Raw genomic sequence first — 6,000 nt, 5'->3', positions numbered from 1 at the left:
TTAAGTTGATATTTGTTTTCATTTCATCTATCTATATGTTAACTTATGAATAAGTCGGATCTCAAAATTGCATAAGGGTGGGCCCGATTTGATATACATGAGGCCCATTAGTGTGGCCCGATTTGATATACATGAGGCCCATTGGTGCGACCTGATTTGATATACATGAGGCCCATCGGTGCGGTCTATTTGATATATATAAAGCCCATTGGTGCAGCCCATCATAATGTATTTTGGCCCATGGGAGGGGCCCACCCATTTGTATTGTTAGGCCATGTAATGAGGCCCACTTGATATATGAGGCCTAGTATTGAGGCCCGTGTGATGAGGCGCATATGACATATTTGAGGCCCAGGTGCAAGGCCCACCTGTTGTGTATTCGAGGCCCAATGTGATGTATGTTGGCCCATATGACGAGACCGATGTGACATAAATGAGGCCCATCATGATTGTATGTGAGGCCATGGGCCCACTATATGTTTGGCCCTATGTAGGCCACTCCTTAGGAGCAATGTTGGTTAGATGTCCACATTGATGGGTAATGATGGTTGGATGTCCACATTGTGACCTTCCCTTAGGCCTTGATAGGCCCATTCTCATAATTTTCTTATGGGTTAACCCAGATAAGTGGGCCCCATTCACCATAAACGGATGGCTCCGTGCTATCCGATTTGATATACCACGGCCGAGGGCCGATCTTTATATTATGGTTGATCGGCTGTTCATCTATGGACCCCGCCTTGTTTATATGCTGGTTGTTGGTGTTGATTATCGATGCAGATTATCGGTGCCAATTGTCGATGTTGATCATTGGTGCTGATTGTTGAGGTCGATTGTGTAAGACTCGTATCTTAGTCCATACTGTTCCATCGACTCCCACGATCCTTCCCGTCGAAGTCCGGCAATCCGCAACCTATAATCAATGTTCACGAGCAACCCTAAGTCGTATCCCATAGATTTAAGTCGGCTTAATTTGAGACTTGTACCATTGCGACCGGACCGTCGCCGCGGTTCCAATGCCGCGTCTTGCATACTGATCTGATACCCTGGCAAGGAGATGTGACCGACATTTATTTCAAAGAAAACACCGCACGTTTGTAATCCCAAGAGAATCTCTACACCATGTCCCATCAATCAATCAAGTAATCATCTCATGTCAAGTACAAGAACAACCCATGCTTTCTTTCTCCACAAGTCAAGCAAACCCCAAAAGTCAACAAGTCTCTCACCTCACCCATCACTCACCTCACATCCATCACCCATCACTGTCGCTCCCTTACAACCCTCCTCTCTCTCTCTCTCTCTCTCTCTCTCTCAACACAAATTCCAAGCAACCAAGAGGTGTACACGTCCAAATTTTTCTAAGGAGAGAAAAAGAGAAAGAGTGTTGTGTGGCCCACTTTCCACCCCAAAATCCTTCATCCTAGCCATTCACCTTTCATCACCTTCCATCAAAGTGAAGCACAAGGAGATCGGCTTTCCAATGGACCAAGGAGATCGTACGGTGGGTGCTTCTATAAGTTAGATTTTCATATTTTTATGATGGGCCAAGTGAGGCCTACCGATTGATGGTATGGATCTCACTTTGGACCCTAAGTGTGGCCGATGGCCCACCTTGATTCTCATGATCATTCCATGATGGGGCCATTCTCCATGGACCCCATCATGATGTTTATTTTTTTCCTTGTAAAAAAAAAAAGAGGTCATCTAGACCGTCCATTTTGGGTGGAGAAGGAATCTCCACCGTTGATCTTTGATTTTGGTGGGCCCACATGTATTGGGACCCACTTGATGTATAATTGAATGCAAGGGAGGGCTCATAGTGGCGAAGCCCTCCATCACACGTGTCTCTCTCTCTCTCTCTCTCTCTCTCTCTCTCTCTCTCTCTCTCTCCCTCCCTCTCTCTTTCATGTTCTTTCCTATTGTATGTGATGATGTGGTCGTGTGGCCCACCCGAATGGACCCCAACATGAAGCTGTATTCTATCCAAGCCATCTATAGGTGGGGCCCACTTTATATGTGTTGTACCCACACCATCCATCATTTGGTGGCCCACCTGAGCAGGCCCATCTTTTACACTTGGAAAGTCCAAACCGTCTGGCGTCCCTAGACGCTAGACGTTATTTGAGAAACACAAATATTAGCTTAGTTCCACAAGCTATTTAGGTGGGCCACTTGTGTAGGTCCCACCTCGATGTATGGATTTAATCCACGCCGTTCATTCCATTCTCCAGTCCATTTTAGGTGTTGAGCCAAAAAATGAAGCTGATCCAGTTTTCTGGTGCGCCATAACTTTGAAAATAGTGAAATTCACCATTTAAATTCACTTTCATTTTTATACACGCCGAATTACGTCGAATATGGGGCTCGTTTGATCTGTCTTGAGCCGTAGAGTGCAATGGCTGGAGCGGATTCTTCCGATGCGGGCCCCACACAAGAAAAATCATGAGAAAACACGATTTCGAAAAAAAAAATAGGCAGTGCCTGCTGCTGTGTTTTGACGGACGGACAGCAAGACCCATGGTCCCAGCCATCACTACACCAAAACAGTGAAAAAAGGACGGTCCAAAACTGTCTCAAATGACCAAAAAGGACGGTTATGGACCGTCGCATGGGCCATCAAATTTTGACGTGTCGTTTTACTTAAAGGACGGTCAAAAACTATCATTCTTATTGACGAAAAAAAAAATGGTCATGGACCGTCTCTTATGACCCTTCAAAAGACGGTCATGGACCGTTCTTAAAAGGGACTGTCATAGACCGTCTCTAATAAGCCTTCAAAGGACGGCCATGGACCGTCCTTAAAAAGGACTGTCATGGACCATCTCTTATGAGCCTTCAAAGGATGACCATGGACCATCCTTTAAAAGCATAGTCATGGACCGTCCTTAAAAAGGACTGTTATGGACCGTCTCTTATGAGCCTTCAAAGGATGGCCATGGACCATCCTTTAAAAGGACGATCATAGACCGTCCTTAAAAAGGACTATCATGGACCGTCCCCTGATGAGCCTTCAAAGGACGGCCATGGACCGTCCCTTATAAGCCTTCAAACCACATTTTCAAATTTGAGAGGGTCTATATACACCTGTTACCATATATTTCATCATATTCTTCCTGATATACACCTGTTATATAATATATTTCATCATATGCACATTCACATCCATTTAAACCCAAACTACGTAAATCCAACATAAAACTACATTCATCTAAACATAAACTACATCCATCCAAACACAAACAATCTTATCCACATTACATTCATCCACGCATAAATACATATAAGTTTAACATCATAAATTAAAAAAAAAGGAAAAAAAATCAGCAACAATTTTCTTTTTGTGTCTTTCATCTAAAAAAAAAAACCAACAAAACATTATAATTCAGAATCATAAAGAATGCATAAACTTCTTCCAAAAAAGTGGGCACTTTTTTAAAATAAAATGATCATTAAAATAAAACTAATGCAAGCAAATAATGCAAAAAAGTGTTTCAATTCAAGTTAATAGAAACAACAACAAAAATTAAAGCTTTGTAAAAAGAGGCATGTGTTAAAAGGAATACATTCTTGTTTCTTGCCATGTGATTGGGTTACATTATTACAGCGATTAGGTTCGGGTAAGGGATCGGGTTTAGGTTTGGGTTTTCAAGTTTAGGTTTAGGTTTAGGTTAGGGAGTTGAGATTAGGATTAGGTGTAGGTCTAGGTTTAGGGATTTGAGAACACATTTAGGTTTTAGGTTTAGGTTTAGGTTTTATGTTTTAGGTTATAGGTTTAGGTTTAGGTTTAGGTTTAGGTTATAGGTTATAGGTTATAAGTTTAGGTTATAGGTTATAGGTAATAGGTTAAATTTTAGGTTATAGGTTGTGGTTTAGGTTTACGTTAAGGTTTAGGTTTAGGTTTAGGTTATAGGTTTAGGTTAAGGTTTAGGTTTTAGTTATAGGTTATAGTATATAGGTTATAGCTTTAGGGAATTGAGAATAGGTTAAGGTTAAGGTTTAGGTTTAGGAAATCGGATCCAGGTTCGGGATCGGGATTAGGTATGGGTTTTCAAGTTTAGGTTTAAGTTTAGGTTAGAGAGTTGAGATTAGGATTAGGTGTAGGTTTAAGTTTAAGGATTTGAGAATACATTTCCGTTTTAGGTTCAGGTTTAGGTTTTAGGCTTAGGTTTAGGTTATAGGTTTAGGTTATAAGTGCAGGTTATAGGTTTAGGTTCAGGTTAAGTTATAGGTTAAGGTTTAGGTTTAGGAAATCAGGTTCGGGTTCGGTATAGGGTTTAGGTTTGGGTTTACAACTTTAGGTTTAGGTTTAGGTTAGGGAGTTGAGATTAGGATTAGGTGTAGGTTTAGGTTTAGGGATTTGAGAATACATTTAGGTTTTAGGTTTAGGTTTAGGTTATAGGTTATAAGTTTAGGTTTAGGTTAAGGTTCAGGTTTAGGTTTAGGTTATAAGCTATAGGTTTAGGGAATTGAGAATAGGTTAATGTTTAGGTTTAGGAAATCGGGTTCGGGTTCGGGATCGGGTTTAGGTTTGGGTTTTCAAGTTTTGGTTTAGGTTTAGGTTAGGGAGTTGAGATTAGGAATAGGTGTAGGTTTAGGTTTAGGGATTTGAGAATACATTTAGGTTTTAGGTTTAGGTTTAGGTTATAGGTTACGGGTTCAGGTTTAGGTTTAGGTTTAGGTTATAAGCAATAGGTTTAGGGAATTGAGAATAGGTTAATGTTTAGGTTTAGGAAATCGGGTTCGGGTTCGAGATCAGGTTTAGGTTTGGGTTTTCAAGCTTAGGTTTAGGTTTAGGATAGGGAGTTGAGATTAGGATTAGGTGTAGGTTTAGGTTTAGGGATTAGAGAATACATTTAGGTTTTAGGTTTACGTTTAGGTTATAGGTTATGGGTTTAGGTTAAGGTTTAGGTTATAAGCTTTAGGTTTAGGGAATTGAGAATAGGTTAAGGTTTAGGTTTAGGAAATCGGGTTCGGGTTTAGGTTTGGGTTTAGGTTTAAATTAGGGAGTTGAGATTAGGATTAGGTGTAGGTTTAGGTTTAGGGATTTGAGAATACATTAGGTTTTAGGTTTAGGTTTTGGTTATAGGTTTAGGTTTAGGCTTAGGCTATAAGCTATAGGTTTAGGGAATTGAGAATAGGTTAAGGTTTAAGTTTAGGAAATCAGGTTCGAGTTCAAGATCTGGTTTAGGATTGGGTTTTTAAGTTTAGGTTTAGATTAGGGAGTTGAGATTAGGATTAGGTGTAGGTATAGGTTGAGGGATTTGAAAATACATTTAGGTTTTTGGTTTAGGTTTAGGTTATAGGTTATAGGTTTAGGTTTTGGTTTAGATTATAAACTATAGGTTTAGGGAATTGAGAATAGGTTAAGGTTTAGGTTTAGGAAATCGGGATCAGGTTCGGGATCGAGTTTAGGTTAGGGTATTCAAGTTTAGGTTAGGTTTAGGTTAGGGAGTTGAGATTAGGATTAGGTGTAGGTTTAGGTTTGGTATTTAAGAATACATTAGGTTTTAGGTTTAGGTTTAAGTTATAGGTTATAGGTTTAAGTTTAGGTTTAGGTTATAAGCTATAGGTTTAGGGAATTGAGAATAGGTGAAGGTTTAGGTTTAGGAAATCGTGTTCGGGTTCAGGATTGGGATTAGGTTTGGGTTTTCAAGTTTAGGTTTAGGTTTAGTTAGAGAGTTGAGATTAGGATTAGGTGTAGGTTTAGGTTTAGGGATTTGAGAATACCTTAGGTTTTAGGTTTAGGTTTAGGTAATAGGTTATATGTTTAGGTTTAGGTCTACGTTAAGGTTTAGGTTTAGGTTAAAAGCTATAGGTTTAGGGATTTGAGAATAGGTTAAGGTTTAGGTTTAAGAAATTGGGTTCGGGTTCGAGATCGGGTTTAGGTTTGGGTTTTCAAGTTTAGGTTTAGGTTTAGGTTTGGGAGTTGAGATTAGTATTAGGTGTAGGTTTAAGTTTAGGGATTTAAGAATACATTTAGGATTTAGCTTTAAGTTT

Source organism: Magnolia sinica, chromosome 6 (genome assembly GCF_029962835.1).
Source record: "Magnolia sinica isolate HGM2019 chromosome 6, MsV1, whole genome shotgun sequence".
Classification (NCBI taxonomy): Eukaryota; Viridiplantae; Streptophyta; class Magnoliopsida; order Magnoliales; family Magnoliaceae; genus Magnolia; species Magnolia sinica.
This window is presented reverse-complemented; position numbering follows the sequence as displayed.